Source organism: Elephantulus edwardii, unplaced genomic scaffold (genome assembly GCF_000299155.1).
Source record: "Elephantulus edwardii isolate Elephantulus edwardi_28Jun2011 unplaced genomic scaffold, EleEdw1.0 scaffold00035, whole genome shotgun sequence".
Classification (NCBI taxonomy): Eukaryota; Metazoa; Chordata; class Mammalia; order Macroscelidea; family Macroscelididae; genus Elephantulus; species Elephantulus edwardii.
Genome location: NW_006399785.1, coordinates 594,355 through 619,100, shown reverse-complemented (window position 1 = coordinate 619,100; position 24,746 = coordinate 594,355). Strand labels below are relative to the sequence as shown.

General features: G+C 43.8%; 1 protein-coding gene across 1 annotated transcript in view; it reads right to left on the bottom strand.

Moving 5' to 3' along the window:
* GPR125 (G protein-coupled receptor 125) overlaps positions 1-24,746 on the bottom strand; it is a 211,085-nt gene that overhangs the window by 106,978 nt on the left and 79,361 nt on the right. The window contains exons 3-5 of the mRNA XM_006884506.1: positions 10,858-10,929; positions 6,814-6,885; positions 1,592-1,663 (exon numbers count right to left, since the gene is read on the bottom strand). The gene's annotated coding sequence lies outside the window, so the exon portion shown is untranslated. The remainder of the gene's footprint in view (positions 1-1,591; positions 1,664-6,813; positions 6,886-10,857; positions 10,930-24,746) is intronic.

The window sequence follows — 24,746 nt, the reverse complement described above, 5'->3', positions numbered from 1 at the left end:
CCAAGCAAACTAAAGCTGTGAACTATACCAAAGGAAAATCTGAAGTACATTATTGCTTAATTCTAACTGCAAGAGAAATTATTTGATCTCTTACCTTGAATATATTATGTGAATATAGTTATTCTTCAAAGCAACTTTGCACAACTCTTAGTTAACAAACTTTTTAGCAGAAGGGGAGAAGTCAACCAATTCTTAACTAGCTAAAAACCGATTATACTGATTTCATCAAGCAGACATTCTAAATATGCCTACAATCACCAGCCATAATCTGTGAATTCAGCTTGGATAGAGGCTACTGGATAAAATCAAATCCCTATTATACAGCAAAGGGAGTTCTGGTGGCCTAGTGGCAAGAAGCTGTACTGCAATCCCGAAAGCACGTGGTTTGAGGACACTGGTTGCTCCGTGGGAGAAAGATGGGCAATCTCCTCCCATTAACTGCTTCTGAAAACCCGCCAGAGGGTCAGTTATGGGTCGGTTCTGACTCTATGGTACACAAGAACAATACAGAAAGGGAGCTCTGGTGGTTGATGCTAAAAAGTTGTGGGGCCAACTCAAAGGCATGTAGTTCAAATCCACCAGAGGGGGAATCTTCCTCCCTTGAAATTTACAGCCTCTGAAAACCCACCATGAGGGCAGCCAGAAGTCGATTCCAACTGGACAGCACTTAATAATGTAGAGAATAATATGAACTAAGAGTTCTTCATGCTGTTGTCAGAAGCCACAGAGTTAGCTCAGAACCATGGCAACCGTGTGCCTAACAGAATGAACCACAAGCCCACACTAACCTCACGAGTGCCACCATGTCTGAGGTCACAGTTTGGCTACGCTGTCCATAGAGCTGGCTGAAGGTTTCCCTGACTCTTGCTCACCCACCACTTTGTCAACTGTCGTTAGGTGCCACAGAGCTCACTTCAGCTCACACAACCCCAGGTACAAGAGAACAAAATGCTGTGTGTACATCTCATAACCTCAACTCCTTGCTGCGCCCACTGTGGTAATCCATTTCGCTGAAGGTCTTTTCCACTGGTGCTCCACATTACCAAGCCTGATGTCCAGTTTCCAGGCACAGGTCCCTCCTAACAATATTCCCAAAGCCTGGAGACAGTCTCCCCCTCTTCACTTTTAAGGAACACTCTGGTGTTTCCACTTTATCCTCGACAATCACTACTCTATCAACCATGATGTTCTCTTCCAGCAATTAGTCCTTTGGGATAAAATGTCCAAAACAAATGAGCCAAGTCTTACCATCCTTTTTTCTAAAGAGCATCCTCTGTAAGGAGGGATATTTTATATTTTAAGATTTAATTGGGCAAGCAACAATATATTTTCTAAATGTTAAAACCGATTCAAAAGTAGCATTACCAGCTTATTTACTTGAAAATAGAGTAGCATAAGAGTGCGTTTGTTCTAAAGAGAAAATGGGCGTCCCAATTGGAAACTCATTTCACAGATTTACTGTCTTTCAACATGGAAGCTAGTCCTCAAGGAAGATTCTAATTTCTGCAAATTTACTACATTGTCCTCATAAAGTCTCTTTAAATCACACAGTAAACCTCAAAAACTATGACAAGACAAAATTCTTACTTACAAAGATCGTAGCGAGCCAAGATAATCAAAAGTTCCTTGAGATAATGAGGAAAACAAATTCCCTGAAAGATTTCTGGGGAAAGAGAAAAAAGAATAAAATCATTTCATTTTTAAAAATATTTAATATACTTCATCATTTCTATATTCTTTGATAATTTCTAAAGTGCTCTATAATCATTAAACACTATTACAAAGAATTTGAGGGCGTTAATATTACAAAGAAAAAGTAACTAGCAAATACTTTCTCCAATGATGAGGAAGAAAATTATTCTTAACTTTACATGAAGGGGAGAACAATGAAAAAGCAGCTTGGTGTCATCCCGGCAACCTCAAGCCCACAGTCCATGGGGTTTCTGAAGCTGTAAATCTTGAAAGGAGGAGACTGGCTATCTTTCAACCAAGGAGCAACTGATGGATTTGAACCACTGAGTTTTAGCAGTTGAGAGTGTCGCTCACTATGCCATCAGATCTCCTTACTTTGTGTAGAAAGGTAGGGTGGGGTGTGTGTGTGTGTGTGTGTGTGTGTGTGTGTGTGTGTGTGTACACGAGCTCTGGAGGCCTAGTGGCAAGAAGCTGCACTGCAATCCCAGAGGTACACAGTTGAAATCCACCATATGCTCTGCTGGAGAAGGAGGGACAATCTCCTCCTATACCAATCAGATTTGATTTGATGGTATATTAAAAAAACAACAACAACAAACCTAAAAAGAAAAGAAAGGTATATATAAAACGCTATGTAGTGAGGAGAGACCGGTCCTTGGAGAGGGACATCATGCTTGGGAGGGTGGAGGGACGGTGCAGGAGGGGAAGGCCCTCTATGAGGTGGATTGATTCAGTGACTGGGATAATTGGGATGGGAGTGTCAGAGACAGTGCGATTGGCACAGGACAGAGCAGAGTTTAGGGCTGTTGTACATAGGGTCACAATGAGTCGCAGGCGACTCAACGGCACATAACAACAACAACATTTCAAAATGTCCTACTAGCTGAGGATTTTTTTTCCTATCAAATATTACATAACCCTGCCTGAATGTTACCTTGCCAAGGATCAAATAAACAAAACATGTTTAGTTCTACTTCATAAGAAGTATTATTCTTATATGATCACTTAGTATAATTTGAGTGAAAAAATAAACAAAGGACGGATAAATGGGATGGTCAGTAGTAGCAACATGTAAGAACGGGGGGTGTGGGGAATAAGGGTTTAAAATGAAACAAACTTGGGATGTAAGACAGTGCTATGGCCCAGTGTTAAGAAGGTGCCCTGCAACACTGAAGACATGTGGTTCAAATCTACCTGATGCTCTGTTGGAGACAGATGGGCAATCCCCTCCCGTGCAATTAAATGCCTCTGAAAACCCACCAGAGGGTCTGTGATGGGTCGGTTCTGACTTGACAGCACACAACAACAATATTCTTGAACAAATGACCCAACCTGTCTAGTTTCTCCTTGTACCAACCATGGTTAATAAACACATAAGCCTTACAAGAAGTAGACTGGGTAGTCTAAGGGTCCAACATAGCGAGCTGCTAAGCTTACATGTTAGACACTAGGTAGGCAGTTCAAACACACTAGCCATCCCTCAGGAGAAAGATGAGCGGTCTGATCCTGCAAAGATTGCCCATCTCAGAAATCCAACAGAGGGTCCCCATCAGTCACAATCACCTCCACCACAGTGAACTGGCTTATATGTTTATTTACTAAACTTGGAGGGAAGATGAGCTGTGGCGAACCTTACATGCTGACTGCTAACCACAAGGTCAACAGTTCAAATCCACCAGAGAAAAAGGGGTAGTCTCCTCCTATTTAAGATTTACAGCCTCATAAACCTGAAGCAGCACTGCCAGGGGGCAGAATCAACTCTACAGCACTGGATTTTTGTGGTTTGCCTTTAAAAAAAAAAAAACCAAAACCAGACAAACAAAAAAATCCCCCAACAACTTTACAGAAGAGACCTGGTAGCCCACACACCCACTAATTGAATGGTGGTAGTTCTAACCCACCAGTGGTTTCAAGATAGAAAAGACCTTGGGATCAGATAGATAAAGGTATACCGACCCTTCCAGAAAGATAACAGTCAACTGACCCTCTGGGACCATTCCCCTCTCTCCTATGGGGCTGCTGCTGAGTCTGAACTGCCTTGATGGATTCCAACAACAAAGTCGGCAGAGTGTTATCTGAACAAAACCTCACAGCACTTTCTGCCACAATCTGGTTAATGTCCATAATTAACTAACAAACACATTGTTGTTTTTCCAAGTACAACTAAGGGTTCTAGGTGAAAGGTGCCATGCCTGGCTTATTCACTGGAGCACCGCCATCCCTCAGACATCCATCCTGCACGTTCTGTTCCACGTCAACCCTTCGCGAAAGTGAGTCACACAAATTCTTTGGCTTCCAGTGGAAATGAAAATGATGTTTACACTAGACTGCGGTCAGTGAAGTGTGCGACGGCGTCATGAATACGCCCGAAATACTGTTGAGTGTGATGAAAACATGACATGGGCTGAGCCTATGCTGTGAGAAAAAGGGGTGCTGGGAGACTAGTTCAAAGCAAGGCTGCTAAAAACATCAACTCCTTAAAAAGCATAAGTACCTGGGAAGTGCCCATAAGAGAGATGGGCCCAGACCTTAAACAGCTAGTTGTAGTCTCTTACGCTATCACTTTATTTTTTACTTCATTATTTTTTGTCAAACAAATATATGTGAATTCTTCTAACTTAAAGTGTGCCTGGAGCAAGGTGTCTGTGTATTCAGTATCTGTGTGTAATATCTTTTATTAAAAGGAGGGAGAAATACAAATGAATGGAATCTCCATCAACAGAGAAATAGAATCAGAGTTACAATCAGTTGTATACTGTAGCAAAGCCTCTAAATGTCTTACAAGCATAAATCCCATGACCTGTATGATCTTAAATCTCAGACCATGTAACAGGTAGAACAAAAACAGAAGCAAAGAGCTGGACCCTAAAACTTCTCAACAGTTAGCTGAGCAGGAAGCAAAGAAAATGGTCAAAAATTACTCTGACCTCCCGTAACCTCCCCGTGACCTAGAATGATCTAACCCTCACACTGCCCAGACCCCACTCTGTTGGTGAAGGAACATTTCAATTGGGTCAAACCCCAAGCCAAGGCTATAAATCAATCTGGAACTAAAGTCAAAACCGTAGACAAAGGACTCTTTTTTCATCGTGAGTTCTAGTTATCCAAAACTTCAACAAACTTCCCCTTCTTAAATGTTCCATTCTGCCAACTCTTACGCAGTCCTTAAAACCAAAAATGTCAAAACCCAAACCACCAAAAAACCACCTCTGAAATGGAAAAATAATTTGACAAGAAAAGTTAAACAGAATCGATTCAAGTTATTTCAAGACACGAATCAAAGCATGCAGGAAATCAATCTTTTATTTAAAAACATGAATTGGGTCAAATTCTCTCACTCTGTTCAAAATTAAAGGGCAACAGAAAACATTCTGTCCAACTTCCCACCTCAAGAAGGAGCAGTTGATTCTCCTCTGCTGAACATATGGGATCGTCTTTTTCCTTCAGTGAGAATGTGAATGAAAACAGAAATCACATTCTAAGGAGCCACACACAGAAAAATATAATAGGTACAGGAAACTGTCTCACCAAAGATCTTTGAACTGAAGTCCCTCCAGTTCTGAAAACCACAGCCAGAAGGCCTGCCCTCCCTGGAACCGGATTTAATGCCCTTTTCCCACATAAAAGGCCTTCGGTGGTTTCCTGTCACCCAGTCAGTTCTAAGCGCCTGTCTGCTTTTTAAACATATTGGTGAAAACCTCTACTTCAGATAATCAGCTTGATTTCCTGTGACTATCATGTAGAGGATCTTACAAGCAGCTAAAAAGAAAAACTATGTGAGGGCTTATACCAAGTTCTTTCATTTTTATTATATCATTTACAAATTAAAACAGAGATAAGAGATGTAGATCATGTAGATTGTGGTGGATCTTGAAGACAGTCTTGAGGTCCTATTAAACTGACTTAACAGAAAAAAAAAAGAGAAACACTTGGAAAAGTTCTAGAACTCCCTCACAAGCACAGGGCCAGAGACAAGATTAAAAAATGGTCACTGTATCCCTTTCTCATTGTCAAACAGATCTGGCCTCAGTTCCACCTCTAAGTATTTGCTCAGTTTTTTGGTGTTTTTTTTTATTTGTAAAGATCCAAAGTTTTGCAAACTTTCGTCACCTCACTTCATGTCTGTCCTCTTCCAGGAAGATTCCCAAGACTAATGAGGCCTTGAGCCTAAGTATCAACATGAACATGTACTCTGCTGTGTATATTATGCCAGAGAGAGAGAGAGAGAGATTGTATGAGAGAGAGAGAGAGAGAGAGAGTGTGTGTGTGTGTGTGTGTGTGTGTGTGTGTGTGTGAGGGAGACAGAGAGACAGACAAGAGTGTGTGTGGGCATTATATGACCAGATTACTTGCAGACTCCTATACTGTATCGTTTCTACGAAACCTAGAGTTGCTCCTTTACTATTAGACAGATGATAAAAACAAGAAAAATCAAATGCATTGCCATTTAGTCACTATCAACTCATAGAAACCTATAAAGATAGAGCAGAACAGGTCCATAAGCTTTCTAAGATTACCGCCTTTCTGACGTACTATGTCCCCAGGGCTCCTCCAACGTTTCACCAAAAATTCCAACTCCCTGTTGTCACGTCAACTCTGATTCATAGTGATCTGCCATCAAGCTTCTGAGGTTGTAAATCTTTTTTTTTTAACAAAATTTTTATTTTATACTGGTTTAATTACAAAGTTCATACACATGGTTTTTCACACCAGATCTTGCCCATTTCCTTTATTCACCTCTCCCTCCACTGTACATCTGTCTCCCACAGAGCCACTGGTAGATTCAAGATGTGAAGCCTTTTGAATATCAACAAAATATACTATAAACTAGGCCACCAGAGCTTCCTTCCACATATCATGTTGTTGTTGTTACTGTGCACTGTTGAGTCAGAACCAACCCATAGCTGACACTATAGCAGGTTTTGAGGGGCTGTTAATCACACGGGAGGAAACTGTCCATTCTTCCGTGGAGACGCTGGTGGATTTGAACCTTGTTTTCTTCAGGATTACAGTGCAGCATCTTACCACTAGGCGACCAGAGCTCCCACTTCTTGGAGACGTTCCCAAATCTTTGAGAACGAGTCCTAATGCTCCATTCTGTGTGAAGAAGGATATACTTACAGTCTAACCAGATTGGTGAGTCCTCTAAATATGTCTGCATTCAGACATCCTATTCGGTTGTTCGTCAGGTCCCTGAGGGGAAAGGGGAGAAAGTGCCACGATTAGTTTTCTTTGTTAACAAAGCACAACCATATGCGATCCAAAAAGAGTACACAGGTATCACACCCGCTCTTTTCACATGTCTTGAGATCTTCTCCTAAGCCTCACAGGAGACAGGATGACACTGAGGAGCTACGTTGTCCTTGCTTACCTCTGGTACACTCAAGATGAAACGCTGCTTAATTGCAGTGCACCTTGTATTCTAAAGCACTAAACTTTTACTTCTGCAAAATTACCCACAAGGAAGCATGAATCAAAACGCTGGAGCCCGGCCAATCTTACTGCCTGTGACACAACTTTGTTCAGTGGTCTGCAGGTAACTATGTGGGTGTCGTACGCCCTGTGCAATCTAATCCCCGTCAGTGCAGGACGACACAGAGCAAAGGACCTAAACAGACCTCCTCTTATTTCCTCATAACCATGTCAAGTTTACTCCTTTCCTACTTTCTTTCCTGAGAATTCTTATTGTTGTGAGGTGCTGCTGGCACAACTAAGACTTACAGCAACCCTACGATCAACAAGGTCTCTGGTGGCTTAGAGGTTAAGGAGCTGTGCTGCCAACTCAAAGGCACATGGTTTGAGCTCCCAGCTTCTCCTTAGGAGAAAGACAGGTAATCTCCTCCCATGTGATTTTTAGATTTTTTTCAGAGGCTGTAAGTTGCAGGGGAGGAGTATGTCCATTTTTCTCCTGAACAGTAACTGTTGGATTTAAACTTATCTGCCTTTTGGTAGACAAGGAAACTCCTTACCCAGTAAGCCATGTCAGAATCTCCTAAAGGGAAGGATAGGGTGGTTCTAGGTTGGCAGTTCAAATCCAACCTCTCCAAAGAAGTTTCCTATCAGAAACCCAATGGAGCATTAATCCTGAGTCAAAATTAACTTGACAGAATGGGGTTTTGTCTGTCGGTTTAACAATACTCTGTGGTTCTTCCTACTTGAAAATTCCCATTTTCAGGCACCAGTACAAACTGATCAATCTCAACAGAGAGAGACGGTTAATTTCTGGTGAGAAACATCACAAATGTGACTCTATTGTAAATCAAACTGCACTTCCTAACAGCCCTGTTTCTGGAATTGTATCCCATTTTTCTGGCTATATGCCACATCCCTATCTAGTATGTAATGCTGAGTCTTAAAAGCTACCAACACTCCAAGCAGCTCAACTCTAGCTAGTGCCCTCTGTGTGTGTTCTGTCAATAACCTTGAAAATTGGCTTTTCTATCCATTTTGTTAGCTCCTGTTGGGGGCACAGTCTTGAGCTAACTTAACTGCAGACACATGGTCTTGCAAACCATCAAAAGCTGTAGGAGTAATGTAAGAGTGTGCTTTCCAAAATGTGAAAAATAGTGGTAGAGAGAGAGTGAAGAAGCTGTAGCACTGCTGTGAAGAGACTGTGGCAAGGTGTAGCCAGAGGAACCCTGGAGATGGAACCACAGTTAAAGATTTTGCTTGCTGGATACCTGAAGGAAAAGCTGATTTGTCATTTATCTGAGATAAAGTTTGCTGGATGAATAGGAATCCAGAGTTCCGTTTGTGCTACTGAACTGAACCTGGACTTTCACTGAGGAACCATGCCTTGTTAATCTGGCTACACCAGGACTTACATTTGTGTGGTATTCTTTGAAACGTGGGCTTATGTTGTGTGATAATCTTTGCCTCCCCTACTCCCTAATCTATTTTTCTAATAAACTCCACAACTGCAAATAAAGTCTATAATTCAAGGTGCAATAAACACTGGACTCAACGATTGGTAGAAATAGGTGCAGAAGCATGTGGGGTGGCCTATGGGATGATGTGGCTATTTGTCTGGTGGTACGGATTTGCTGAAGACAGTTCCGCTTTATGAAGTGGGTGGAAGTCAGCCTCAGCCACCTCCACAATGCATCTGCTCCTTTAACACTTTATAATTAGATTGCTACTCTGGGGGCCTAGTGTCAAGAAGCCGTGCTGCAATCCCAAAGGCACACAGTTCAAGGCTACCAGCTGTTCCATGGGAGAAGGATGGACAATCTCCTTCCGTGTGATTAAGTGCCTGAGAAAACCCATCGGAGGGGAGGCTATGGATCGGTTCTGACTCGATGGTACACAAGTGTTCATATGCAGGCTTTTCATTGATGTGGTTGACTTCACTACACAGCAAGCTGAGAGGGAGTGCCTGGTTTACCTCTTGAGTCCTAGAGTCTGGCTCACAACTAAGCACACGGCTAAGACTCAAATTTTTACCGAATTCACATGGTATTAATCACTGGCTTAGCATTGTGACTACACTGAAGTCACTCTTGCTGAAATGAGTTGAGTTTGACTTACAGATAAGATGAATATGCAACTGTCAAGACTTTAAATCACTGGTAGCAAAGCACTTCAATTTATATGGCAATTACAACAGAGTTTAATGGATTCATTGTGTGGAAAATAATCTATCTACAGACTGTTGACAAAGCCAATACAGTATCAATTTTGTTGGCATTAGAAGGATACACCAAACTAATCAATTTACTACATATACTGTATAAATTAATCCCTTTCTAAGGTGTTTACACCTGTGCTTTATTGCCTATGCAAACGCATTAGTCTGTGTGGATCATGACAAACTGTGAATAACACTGCAAAGGATAGGAGTTATAGAAGGCCTAACTATGTTCATGTGGAACTTGTACATAGACTAAGAGGCAGTCATTTGAACAGAGCAATGGGATTCTGTGTGGCTTAAAATAGGGAAAGGTGTGTGTCAGGGTTGTCTTCTCACCACACCCATTCCACCTATATGCTGGGCAAATAATCTAAGAAGCTGGACTATGTGAAGAATGAGACATGAAGACTGCAGAAAAAGTCACCAACAACTTGTGATATGCAGTTGCCATAACCACTTGTGCGGAAAATGGGCTCGAAGCATTTATTGATGAAAGCCAAAGACTATATACAGCCTTCAGTATTACACTTCAACATCAAGGACACAGAAATATCTTAATTGGACCAGTAAGTATCAGATAAAGTTAAGTGTTGAAGCTGTCAAAAAATCCATTTCACTTGGATCCACAATCAATGCTGATGAGAAAACTAGCAAAGAAATCAAACAATGGACTGTGCTGGCAATCTCCTGCAACAGAGCTCTTTAAATTGTTAAAAAAAAAAAAAGACTTCTGTTTTAAGTGGTGCTGGTCCAAGCCATAATATTTTCAATCATCTTATATGCATGTGAAAACTGGACCATGAGTAAGGCAGACAAAAGAATTATGGATGCCTCTGAATTATTATGTTGGGGGAAAAAAATACTAACTGTATCTCAGATTATCAGAAGAATTCATTTAATCCATCTCTGAAGAAGGATAGCCAGAATATACCTTAAATGCAATGATGTGAGACTTTATGTCACATTCTGTGGGGATGTTATCAGAAGGGGTTGGTCCTTAGCGAGGGAAATCATGCTTGCTTGGTAAAGAAGTTCTTGTTGTTGATGATTGCTGTTGAGTTGAGCACGACTCATAGTGATCCTATGAACAAAAAGCCTGAAGCCTTTCTATAACTATCGTCATTTATCAAAGTTCATGGAGTTTCCAGAGGCGTGTTGCTTAGGAAGTGGACGTGGGCCTTCAAAAAAGAGGAGGATGCTCTAAGAGAATAGCTGCAAGAATGGGTTCTAACGTAGCAACAACTGAGAGCAAGTTACAGGCCCAGGCAGGACTTCCTTCTGTTGTTTGGAGCAGTCTCTGATATGTCAAAGGCTACTCGCTGGCACCTCACAACAATGAAGTCTTCTACGAGAAACACTCTCTTTGTTTTTCTGTCATGGACCTACCCAAGAGAACTTGTAAAAATATTAAATATCCATTTTCTCATCCTGTTAAAATAAAGTTCAATGTAGGTTAATAACTACTTATAAAAGGGGCAGTTGAAACTCATAAAAGGAACAGCTGAAACTCATAAGCAAGGAACACAAACACTTACAATCTTTTCAGCGACGACAGCCCCCAGAAGGCGCCTGGATCTATACTGCTAATGAGATTATTTCGGAGGTCCCTGTTAAAAAACAATTAAGCAAAAATTATTCACATGTCAACACTGGAACAAATGTTTAAATGCACTACACTTACCTGCTAGTCAGAGACTGGCAACAACAAGAATGGCAAAAAGCTAAGCCCAAGTTACTGTCAACTTAGTAAGCAGCACAGCTCGAATCAATTCAACCTGAGTGGTTCCAAAGCCATTTGTTTGGATCCACATAAAAACAAAGGTCAGTAAGAAAACAGAAAGGGGTCAGTGAAAAGAACTATACTCAAAACCACAGACGGTGTTTCAGATGATAGTTCTCCAGATGTTAGTACATGCTTTACACGTATGTATATATTGTGTTGTGTTGTTATATGCTATTGGGTTGGAAATGACTCATAGCTGACCCTCCAGTGGGTTTTCAGAGGCTAGAATTCATACGGAGACCACCCATTTTTCTCCCACGGAGAACCTGGGAGAACCACCCATCCCTGGCTTGGCAGTTCAACTCCTTACTAACTACGCCACCAGAATTCCCTCTCTATATATGGTAAAAACAACAGGTAGTAAAGTTATGCAAACTTCTTAGCCATAACCAAACACTCTGAGATGATGGGGTGCTAGGCCTGGAGCCTCAGGACTACGTCCTTAGAAACATTTAAAAAAAATAATAGAAGAATAAAGATATATATTCTAAAAATCAATTATATCCCAATATTACTGAATTTGGTTGCATTATAATCATATAAACTGTTTCTAAAATTTCTTCCTTACTCTGAAGTAAATAAGTCAGTCACTATTTGTGCCAAGCAAAATTAAACTGAGCATAATTTTTTTCTGCAAGTTTAAAAAAAAAAATCACCGTAAAATCATGGCATTGGATTTTTATACCTTCTCCTCCCTGAGTTTCTTCAGGTGGGTTTTCTATGAAACAAAGGTACAGACTAGAAGTTCAAATGGACCCAGAGACATCTCTAAAGAAAATCCTAAGGATTTATGCCCCCCAAAAAGGTATGGAAAATCCTGTGGAGTGACACAGATGAGGTCACCATCAGAATCAACCTGACAGCTATGGGGGGTTTTGGTTAATAATTCACTACAAGCAAGTCAAAGCAGAAATTCATAAGCCCATACCTCCTGGCATCTGGCAGCAATCAGTCTAGTTAACCAACCAAAATCCACAGCTGAGTCAGTTCTGACTCAAAACCCGTCTATTGGATTTCTGAGGCTGTAACTCTTTACAGGAAGCTTCATCTGACATATTTTGGACATGTTGCAAGAAGGGACCGGTCCTTGGAGAAGGACATCATGCTTGGGAGGGTGGAGGGACAGCACAGGAGGGGAAGGCCCTCTATGAGACGGATTGATTCAGTGACTGGGGCAATCGGGATGGGTGTATCAGACACAGATTGGCACAGGACAGAGCAGAGTTTAGGGCTGTTGAACAGAGTCGCTATGAGTCTCAGATGATTCGACGGCATATAACTCTTTACATAAGGAGACTACCCACTGTTCTCCGATGGAGCGGCTTACGTACTTAAACTGCCAACTTTGGGGTGACACAGCCCTCCCTGGTTCCAGTGTTCTCAAGGAGCTGCCGTCTAAGTAGGCACACTGCCACTAGATGGCAGTCGTGAGCCGCGCGGCCCATCTGCCAGGAGGCCCACTTACTCATCTTTCCAACTCTGGCCGCCCTCCCAGGACCAGTGGGGACTCTCAAGTCATCTCATACAAGACTGCGGCCAGACATCTGAAAAGTGATGGCCAGTCACTGGAGCACATGGGTGAAGAGACCACATTCCGAGCACTTCAGCCCTGACCCAGTCCACTGACAAACCTGGAGACAGATCATTAACCAGACACTCCCTCACCTCATCTTCTCCAGGTGACTTTATCCGCTAACCCAGTCTTTATTGACGAGGTTTCATTTCCTCTTACTTCGTGACATGCACAATTGATAAAACAATCAGAAGAGCAGAAGAATGGCAAGTAAATACATGGAGCTCAGGAAACTCAAGAGCATCTGTCTTGTATCCTTTTCTACCTGGGATGGAAAAGGTCTTAATGGACACTTCTCTTGGACCACTGGGGTCAACTGTCAACACAACTGAGCTGATGTCTGTCTCTGGGATCTCGCGTACTGCTCCATCACAGATACTCACATCCATGCTCACATCAAAACACTCCACACACCATGACGCACCTTGACCCTATAAACGAGGGCAGAAAGCCCATATAGTTCCTAGGCTGAGAATCTCAGAGCAGCAGACTGACTAGGCTTCCTCCCACAGGCGGGCTAGTGGGTTCACATTCCCAGCCCTTACATAGTCTCAAAGGGTCTACCAGAAGACTAGGGATAAAACCATTACTCTAATGTGTAAACAGATGGGGGAGAGGGAACGGCCTGATAAAGAAGACATTTCCTTGGTTACTTAAGAGTTGTTAGTGGGATTTCACTAGTGCATTCCCTATAAATACAGAGGCAACCTGTGGTAAATGTTGTTGTTGTTGATTGCCGTAAAGTCAAGCACGACTCATAGTGACCCTATGAACAAGCCCTTCTGTAACTATCTTCATTTCTCAAAGTTCATAGAATTTCCAGAAGCTTGTTGTTTAGGAAGTGGATGCCACTCCTGTTTCCAGTAATAGATGGTACATATAAATAAAATAATCTAAAACTAAGCAGAGACCTCTCCAAAGTACTGAAGAGCAACAATGTCAGTCGGAAGACTAAGGTGAGCCTTATCCAGGCCATGGTCTTTGCAATTGCTTGCTATGCATCAGAAAGCTGGACAGTGACTAAAGATAACAGAAGGAGAATTGACACCTTTGAGCTCTGGTGCTGAAAAAAGAGTACTGAATATACCATGGACTGCTAAGAGAACAAACAAGTTTGTCCTGGAGAGGGTGAAGCCAGGCTGCTCCTCAGAGGCAAGGATTCTGAAGCTTTGTCTGACACACCTTGGACATGTTGCAAGAAGGGACCAGTCCTTGAAGAGGGCCGTCATGCTTGGGAGGGTGGAGAGACAGCGCAGGAGACGAAGACCCTTGATGAGATGGACTGATTCAGTGACTGGGGTAAGGGGGGTGGATGTGTCACCGACAATAAGGTTGGCACAGGCTAGAGCAGGAGTCAGAGCTGTTGTACACAGGGTCGCAATGAGTCAGAGGTGACTTGATGGCACGTAACAACAAGCCTACATTGAATGCAAAAACAACAAAAACAAACAACCAAACCAAACACAATCAAAAAACCCTACCCCAAACAAACTGCTGACTTTGAGGCTCTCAGCCAAGTATCTTGACAATTGCACCACCAGGACTTAGCCGGGGCACAGGTAGTCTAAATTACTAATAGAAAAAGCCTCAGCTTGCCATCTCGTTATCCCTGCAGCTCGGCAAGCATCTGACTCCCTTCTACACCTGTGCTTAAGAAAATGACTCCAAGGTCGTCTTCCAGCAGTGAGCACAGACTCCAGGTGTTTTCGTCATTCAAACTGAGCACTGCATTTCCATTTTACTGTTCAAATGCTCAGACTCCACGAGGGCTTCCTTTCCCAACCAGCCCAGCTCCTGCACAGACACCACCCTGCTGTCCGTGGAGGCCTGTGTGCTGCTGTTGTGTGCTGAGCAGGCTTCAATGGAGCTTCCAGACTAAGACTCGGAAGAATGGCCTGGAGATCTATTTCTGAAAATAAATCCATGAAACCCCTACAGATCACAACGATCCAACTGGCACCCTGTCAAGGGGACGGACAGCATTTCACTGCTGTGCGAACAGCCACCCCGAGTCTGAGCCAACCAGAAGACGTCTGACGGCAACAATCACTGCCCCCAGCATGGTGTATTATGTAACTGATATACACACACCTGCGCTGTGCTGTGCTAAGAAACAATTGTTAGATTTTGAAGCCGTTCCACTTTCTCTAGAGAGAAATCACTCCCAGTCCATGCCCGTGTCCACATCGCTGCCGTGGTTGCATGCCACTGAGTCAGAACTGACCTCTGGCTGACCTTGAGTGCGTTTAAGAGACAGTAAATCACATAGGAGGAGACTGTGCATCCTTCTAACAAAGGGAGATTCAAACCCTTGAGATAGCAGCACAGCTTCTCAATCCGAAGCCAACAGTGCTCCCTCTTCATAGGGTGAACCTGTTTGTTTTCTTAGCAGTCCATGGTACACACAATACTCTTCTCTAGCACCAAAGCTCAAAGGCAACAATTCTCCTTCTATCCTCTCTAGCCATTGTCCAACTCTCTGATGCATAACAAGTGATGGCACATCAGCTGAGAACTGCCAGAAGTCCAGGCTGGGTTTAGAAGGGGTCGTGGTACTAGGGATATTGTAGCTGATGTTAGATGGATCTTAGCTGAAAGCAGGGAATACCAGAAGAATGTCTATCTGTGTTTCATTGATTATGCAAAGGCATTCGACACTGGATCATAACAAACTGTGGCTGACTCTGAGAAGAACGGGAATCCCAGAACACTTGATCGTGCTAATGAGACACCTATACTGGGACCAAGAGGCCATCGTCAGAACAGAGCAAGGAAACACTGCATGGTTCAAAATTGGGAAGGGTGTATGCCAGGGATGTGTCCTATCTCCACACCTTTTCAACCTGTATGTAGAACAGATTATCCAGGAGGCCAGGCTGTATGAGGAGAAGTGTGGCATCAAGATTGGTGGAAGATCCATCAACAATCTGCGTTATGCAGATGACACAATCCTGCTTGCTGAAACTGAGGAGGACCTGAAGCGCTTGCTACAGAGGGTCAAGGACTGCAGCTGTCAATATGGATTGAAGCTCAATGCCAAGAAGACAAAGATTCTCACCACTGGACCAATTAACAGCATCAGGATATATGGTGACGAGATTGAGATTGTTCACAGCTTTAGTTTGCTTGGCTCCACAATCAATACTCTTGGCACCACTAGCCAGTAAATTAAAAGATGTACTGCTATGGGAAAGTCTGCTGTTGGGGACCTCTCCAAAGTATTGAAGAGCAATGGTGTCACTCTGGTGACTAAGGTGCACCTGATAGAGGCCATGGTCTGCAATCTTTGCAATTCCTTGTCTAGCCTAGTTAATTCCTAATTATCCTTTACATTTTGGGTTAATCATCATCTATTCCTCTAGAGAAACACATCTGTGCACCAGTGCCCTGTGCATGCCCTGGTGTGGGTACTTACTACCTGGCTCTCTGAGTGCTGACTCTGTCTTGGCCAAAGGAGCCGAGGACTCGCCATGGCAACGTTCATGTCCAATCAGCTCAGTGAATGCTGTTGCCATGAATTCTGGCTCCTGGTGACTGAATGCACATAGGCAGGCCAGAGATGCTCCCCAGGACTTATAGAGCTGGGATCTTAAGAAAGCAGACGTCCAGATTTGGCTTCCAAGTAGCCTCTGCATGGCGTGCAGTGGCCAAACTTTCAGTGAAGCCCTTGATGGCCTCGCCTACTAAAGCATTATACTCAATGAGGAAAGGCTCTGGAGCTCCGTATACAGAGGGATGGGCAAGTCGCTGAGAATAAATGAATAAATGAAACATGGCTGTGAGATGGTATGCCATTAACTGACCTTTTATCTCCGCTATAAAACTATTTTCAATCAATTATAATTAGCCACGACATCATTATGATATTCATGAAGTCAGAACATGCACAGAACGTAACATCTCACTCACAACCACTCAGACTTTTCAAGTGGGATAGGGTGCCGTGAGGCCAGAAAATGAGCATCCAAGAATTCAGCAAATGCGTTTGTGGAAGTTCATTCTAATATGGACAGGAAAGTAATTATGGCAAAGTGTTCCTAATTATTACATCAAGATGTTAAGGAAATGGGTGATATGGAGGCTAACTGTATTACTCTTTTGATCTTTCTTTATGTTTGAAAATTTTCACAATAAAAACCATTTTATTCTGGCCAACTGAGTCTCAAAGAGGAAACTCATGTAGGAAACAGCTCATCCTGAAGACTCCAGTGGGTCTGCAAGTCATAAACCACATGGGAGGAGACGGTCCATGGTGGCTTCGAACCCCCAGAGAGGCTGGCAGCACAACTACATCCTATGCCACCAGAAAGCCATGTAATTAAGTTCCAACAAGTAAAATTAAACAACAAGCCCAGCTCACTGCATCCTATTACACAAACACGCTACTCCCAACTCCTCAACCCGCCCCCAATGTAAGCTCTCAAAGGGGTGTGAGTGTATTAGGAGAAAATGAAATTAGTATCATTTGCGTTTGTATTGCATAAGCTAAAAGAGCTCTGAAAATAAAAATATATAATGTCAGTTCCATTTTTTTAAAACATAAGTTTCCCTTTTCAGATTTTAAACAGCATCGATGACAGCAATTGATTTAGCAGCGGCGGAGGCATATTAATTTCTGGCCAATGATGTAGTGCGTCTGTTTCTACAAAATACCTCTCATGAGTAACAGAGCCCTGTATGCGATTCAAGGATAAGCATTTTCTTTAATAATGAAAGTCTTTTGATGTATTGTGGAATATTTTATAAATAATACAATGTATAACCCGCATAGCATTATGTAAATATGTAACAGTCCTCTTGAACAAAGAGCAACTACAACAAATTGAAGAAATGATGAGGTAAAGGACAAGGAAAAAAAGATGTCAAAGTGCAGCTCAAGAAGATAAGGCAAAGCTTTACCACAAAGGACACAACCATCTGCGTTAGAATCCAAAAAAGAACAACATTCTTGCCATTTCTCAAGTTGTGGGGGAAATAACACAGAAAAGAATTCAAGTTCTGAGCTGCAATATTGCAGGATTCTATAGGTACTGAAAGATTCTATAGGCAAAATACTGCACCATCCAACAAGCATCAAAAGAAGACAGAATACATAAAACCACCATATCAAAATGATACTGGTAGATTTTAGGAAGTAGCATCTGATCAAGACAATCTGTACTGAAGAAGTCCAAGCTGCACTGATGCACTGGCAAAAAATAAGATTCTAGAAACAGACTGGATTCCACTTGAGATTTTCAACTGATGCAATTCGGGAAGCATTCATTAAGAAGACAGCAACGTGATCAACTGACAGACTGGAAGAGATCCATCCTATCTGTTCCCATTCCCAAGAATGGTTGGATTCTTGGCAAGGGGAACAAATGTTGAATGCTGAATTCCTCACTCATCAGAATATGGAAATTGTCAAGTAATAATTCATTTGACAGGAAAGTAAAATCTTGCTGAAAATATTTGCAAACGGCTTGCTGAACCACATGAACAAAGACATGCCAGAGATTCAGGCCGAATGACACGGCTAGGATTTTTAAGCTCCGCCTACTTACTTTCGGCATGTGGCCAGGAGAACACCATTCTCAGAAGGGTGGAAGGACAGCGCAGGAGAGGGAGACCCCAGATGAGATAAACTGATACAGTAACTGGGGCCATGGGAGTTGGTGTGTCAAAATTAGACAGGCTCAGGACAGTGCAAGGTTCAGAGCTGCTGTACATAGGGGTCGTTATACATCACAGGTGACTCAATGGCACTTAACAACAATAACATACTATGACAGGTTTGGAAAGTGGCATCCACTTCTTAAACAACTTGCCTCTGGAAACTATGAACTTTGACAAATGTCGATAGTTGTAGAGGGGCTTCAGGCCTTTTCTTTATAAGGACACAATGAGTTGTACTCGACTAGAAGGCAATCAGCAACAACAACAACAATAGATGGGTGGTGACTGAGCATATGGTAACTGACCAGGAATCGAGCTCTGATCCTGCATGGCAGGAAGAACCAACCCTTCCACTGACCCAGCACTGCACACTGTCAAGCGGGCAGTGCTTTCCATCCTACCCTGGCTGTCCCTGCCCTGCTGTACCTTGCCCCACAATCCACCTGGCTTATCTCCACATTTTAAGCCATAGTTTTTAGAAATCTTGGCTCCAGCTGGAGAAATTCCTTGGTTCTGTCTTCTGCCTTTTATTCTATTTCCAAGTCTGCCTTATTTTGAAGCTGTTTGGCAATCTTGTTCTCATTGTCAAGGTCTCTGCCAAAATAACAAACAAATCCATCTAGCACAAGAAGGTTCTTGGGAGGTAAGGATGGTGTACCTTTGTCTCACATAGTATGGGCAGGCTGTCAGGAGGGGCTAATCCTCAGGAAAAATATCATTCTGGGAAAGGCTGGAGAAAGACAGGAAGAGCCTCAGGGAGACAGACTGACACAGTGACTGTAAAAAGACAGTCTAGCACGTCAGAGACAGTGAGGATGACATGGGATAGACAAGGTTCTGTTCTGTTCTTTATAGGGTTGTTATGAGCCACAGTCAATTGCATTGGGAAGGTCTGCTGCCAGGGACCTCTCCAGAGCACTGAAGAGCAGCGATGTCATTCTGGAGACTAAGGTGCACCTGATGCAGGCCACAGTCTTCACAATTACTTGCTATGTACCAGAAAGCTGAACAATGACTAGGGATGACAGATGGAGAACTGATGCCTTTGAGCTGTGAGAAGAGTATTAAATAGACCATGGACTGTTAGGAGAACAAACAGGTTCACCCTGGAGAGGGTGAAACCAGGCTGCTCCTAGGAGGCCAGGATTCCGAAGCTTCATCTGACATACTTTGGACATGATGCAAGGAGGGACCGGTCCTTGGAACAGGACATCATTTTTGAGAGGGTGGAAGGACAGCACAAGAGAAGAAGAACCTCAATGAGATAGACTGATTCAGTGACTGGGATAAAATGGGGGGTACGTGTGTCAGAGACAATAACGTTGACACAGGATACAGCAGGATTCAGAGCTGTTGTACATAAGGTCGCTATGAGTCACAAGCAAATTGGCGGCAAATAACAACAACAACAACAATAAATCTAGCCATTAGGGAGTTCTGGTGGCCTAGTGTGTAAGGGATTGCACTGCCAAACAAAGACAGGTGGTTCAAATCCAACAACTGGTCTGCAGGACAAAGATGGGCAATTGCCTCCCATGCAATTTACAGACTCTGAAAATCCAATGGAGAAGTGGACTATGAGTGAGCTCCAATGCAAAGGGAACGAGGTGTTGTTCGTTCATGAGCCACAAGGCAGCTCTAGCAGCGTAGTCTACACGATTTGTTCTAACTCGGTGATGGCCTCTCTGGTGACCTGAGTCCATTAGCAGCTCTGCACGAGAAAGATGAGCAATCTCCTCCTTGTGAGATTGCCAGCCTCTGAAAACCCCCTTCAGGGTCAACGACAGTTCCAACTTTATGGCACTGAGTTTGACTTTGACCTTGAACGAGCCACTGCTGGACTGTAAAGAGCTGCTCGGACTGGCTGCGAACTCCAAGGTGGTTCTCCCTGGGAGACAAACAAAGGCTGAGCTTTTATTGAAGACATGGTCCCGGGACACACCAGTAAGTGGAGAAAGAGAGGCTGCTAATGAAAGGTTGAGGAGCTCACCAGTGGTCAGTTCAAACCCTGCAAAATAGTGTGGGGCACCTGGGAGCTGTCCCCCCAAAAGGTGAAACGAGGTAGTCTGTAGACAGGTGTGAGCAAATGCCAAGGACATGCCTCTCAGCAGTCTGAATCCACCAGTGTCTCCGAGGGAGAAAAGGGTGCAATCTCCTCCCACGAGGAGCCTCGCCAACGTGCGGGAGAGCCAGGTACGAGGCAGTTACAACTTGATGGCAATGATCTGAGTGGAGGTGCTCCTTAACCTAACGCCCAGGCATCTCCAGTGGTTCAAATCCACCAATGGCTCCTCGGGAAAAGGCTGGGCAGTCTCCTCCCCTGGGGATTTACAGGCTCGGAAACCTGAGGGGGAATGGCTAGGATTCAGAATGGACTCGGCAGCAGGAGCGAGGGCAGGAGTCTATTAGCTGCCAGTGGAAGGCTGCTGGGGGCAGGGGGCAGGGGATGGAGTGGTGGCATCCAGTCCTGCACCGTCCAAATGACGAATGAGACTGCACATCAGCCTGCTGTGATCCACAGGGTTTTCAATGGTAGATTTCCAGAAGTAGATGGCCAGGCCCTTCTTCCTGGCCTGACCTAGCCTGCAAGCTTCTCTGAAATCTATTCCGCACCACAGCAATGCACACACAAGTCTCCACTGAGGGATGGGCGGTGGCTGGGTGTAACATGCACTTAAAGGGTACTGAACCCAGGTCTCCCACATAAAAGATAAGAATTCTACTTCTGGATCCACTGCCCCTGATGGAGGGTTGGCATTGCTCTTCAGAGGCCCCACGTCAGCTCCACTTCAGTGTGCTTCTATGTGCTGGTGGTGGTGTTGTTGTTGTTAAGTGCCTCAAGTCGTAGGTGACTCACAGTGACCCTATGAATGAAAGTCCTTGACACGTGTGTGACTTTCATCCTTTCTCCAGGTTCATAGGGTTTCCGGAGGCAAGCTATTTACGGAAGTAGATGCCACTCCTGCTTCCATTTGTTTCAACTGGGGAACACCACCAAACACTGTCCACCATGGGTAACCATTATCGCATTTGGGGCATCAGCGTCACGGTGTTGAGCTTCACAGCAACCACGAGTTACCTCTGTCCGGCACGTGGACACAGCAGGGCTATACGACCTAGTAGACTGTTTGAACAAAAACAGTGAAACACGGGCCTTAGAGCCACAGACTAAGAGTCACCCACCTGTGGCTTGGCAGCATCGCTTTCGGTCCACTAGGCCAACTGGTCTCTCTCTGTGTTGTTAAGTGCCATCAAGTCATAGGTGACTCATAGCGGCCCTATGAACGGAAGTCCTTGACACTTGCGTGACTTTAATCCTTTCTCCAGGTTCATAGGGGGTTTTCCAGAGGCAAACAAGAGCCCAACATAGGGTGGTTGTTGGTGCCGTCAAGGTGAGCACGACTCCCAACAACCCTATGAAGATTCGAACTGAACCCGGCCCTATCCTGTGCCATGCCTCATCATCTCTACACACTCAAGCCCACTGCTGACATCATCACGTCAATCTATCTGGTTGGGGGTCCTTCTTCTCCTTCGCTGACCCTCCACCTCTCCTAGCATGTTGTCCCTTTCCAAGGAATAGTCTCACCTAACTCATGTTCAAGGTATGAAAGACTTAGTCATCTCAGCCTCCAAGGAGCACTCTGGTTCACTTTTTACAAGACATATCTGCTGTTCTTTTGCCAGTCCATGGAGTATTCGGTGCTCTTCTCCGGCACCACTCAAAGGCATCAATTCTTCTTCTGTCATCTTTGTTCACTGTCCAGCTCTCGCATACACACAGCAGATGATCAAGAAGACCATGGCCTCAATCAAATGTACCCTGGTCTTCATACTGGTGTCAGGGCTCTTCAGCATTCTGGAGAGGTCCCTGACAGCAGACTTGTTCCATGCAATACATCTCCAGATTTCCTGACTGCTGGTCCCAAATGTGCTGACTGTTGATCCAAGGAAGACGAGATCATTGACAGTTTCAATCCTTTCTCCATTTCATCACAAACCACAAAATACTCTGAGGGTTACATGTACAAGAATTAAAGACTTGAGAATGAAGGAAGTTGAAGGAACCAAGAATGTTGCACTGCATTTCAAAATCATCTGAAAATGTTGCTGTTTGCAGCTGCTCCACAGAAGACAGGCATGTCAGTGTGCTTCCGTAATAGTGGGGCCTGGACAGTGCTCCTCTGTGACACTTCTCTCCTGTCTTACTCCCAAAAGGCCAGAAAAGACCAGAGTTGTCCTAATTTTACCTAATGCAGCAAATCACAGAAATACGACAGGTGGGTGGCATTACCAGACTGAACTCTACCAGAAGGTGAGAAGGCTAAATGGAGGGCATTAGCTCCGGGGGAGGATTTGTCTGTCAGCTCAGTGGGAAGATTCTTGTCTCTCTGCAACATCTGCAGGTCTGGTGTTCCTTAGAAATCGTCAGATATGTTGGCATGTGCATTATGCAGGATAATTAGGTCCAGGAGGTTCAGAATGCCAGGGCCATGGGCCAAAGGACATGTGCCATACTTCAGTTCTTCTTTCTGGGTGGTTCTAAGGTACTCCTCTCTCCTTTTATTTCTTCCAAGATAAAGAATGATGCAGATCACATTCCAGGGAAACTCCCCGTACATAGGGCCAGGGCCCTGACCTGAGAGAGGGTGATGCATCTCACTCCAATCCTCTCACATCTGCTCAGACTGCATCACAGGGAACAATTACATCATTACAGAACAGCCCAACACGGAGAAACGGGACACAGCCACGCTGACACAAGCGGGAGGACACAGTTCTATTCACAACAAAGCCCACAGCACAGGACATCACCCTTGCTTCTCTCTTACTTGTCTGTTCTCCTATGAAGACGGTGTTCAATACAGGTCTGATCGAGCAGGCCTGGCCTCCTCATACACACAGGGCCAGGTCTGGACTCTGCATGTGCACTGAAAGGGCAGAGCATGGAGTCACTGAGTAAGACGTTCTCCAGCCCACAAGGGTCACTGGAATGTGAGGCTGGAGTTCTTCAAAGAAACCTTCTTTTCAAAGACTGTTTCTATACTCTATATTTTCTCACTGAGGAGAGAGATGGTATGTCACAAGTCAGTCCCCCAGCTGTCCACTGTATGTTAGTGGTTGTTGTTAAGCATCGTTATATCACAACCAATCTATAACAGACCCTCAGCTGGTAAATGACATAGGACTCACCCATCTTTCTCCTGTGGAGAAGCTGGTGGATTTGAACCATGTGCTTTCAGGATGGCAGTGCAGTTCCTTACCACAAGGCCACTGGATTACTCCCTCATCTTGAAAAGAACAGCCAGTCTCACAACTAGACCAATAAATTACATGAAGATAAACAAGAAAAGACTAAAGCTGTCAAGGATTTGTCATTTTACTCGGCTATATAATCAACGCTCGTGGAAGTAGCAGTCAAGAAATTAAACCATGTCCTGCATTGGGCAAAACTGCTGCTAAGGACATGTATAAAGTGCTAGCGAGCAAAGAGGTCCCTTTAAAACCTGCATGAGTCCAGACACAGCATTTTTCAGCTGTTTCATGTACAGGAAGGGAAGTTCTCGTGGCATAGGAGTAAGGAGTTGTGCTGTCAACTCAAAGTGCGCTATTATAACTTACCAACTGCTACTTGGAACAAAGACAGGCAATCTCCCCCCGTGTGATTTACTGTCTCTGCAAACCCATGGAAGGGGGAGCTGTGAATTGGTTCTCACTCGATGGCACCTAACAGCATAGACAAGGAGCTCTGGTGGTCTAGTGGACAAAGGTTTGCACTGCCAGCCCAAAGGTAAGCAGTACAAATCCACCAGTGGCTCTGAGGGGGAAAGTGGACCATCTCCTGCTATTATGATTTATTCCCTGAAAACTTACAGGAGGGTCAGCCATAAGTCAGTTCCAACTTCATGGCAACTGAGTTTTGAGAATATATATATATATATTTGTACAAGTGTGAAAACTGGCCAATGACTCTAGAAGACCAAAGAAGAAATGACATCTTTGATCCTAAAAGCCTTCTGAGGTCCCAACTCTTCTCACTATTTCTTAGTTGTTGGAATTGATGGAAAACCTCATAAGCAGTTAGAACCTCTACTTGGAATATTATTGCTTTTAATTTTTTACTTATGTACAATTTGTTAGTTAAAATTGTGTCTCCTATGCTGCAACAGTCCCATGATACATCTTCAAGGATATGAACATGTATGGCTAAGCACAATGGATAACAGTGCATCTAAATTCCAAAATCAATCTCCACAATAGGCTATGTGTTTCCTATTGCCAAAGGGGCCCTTTAGAGTAGTGAGAGAAGATCTTCACCCAGAAACCTAAGTGTCCCTTTTCAGCAGGAAGTAGCTAAAAGAATACGTCGTCCCCTTTTCCTTATGAATCAGGGTGAAGTCTCTCTCAGG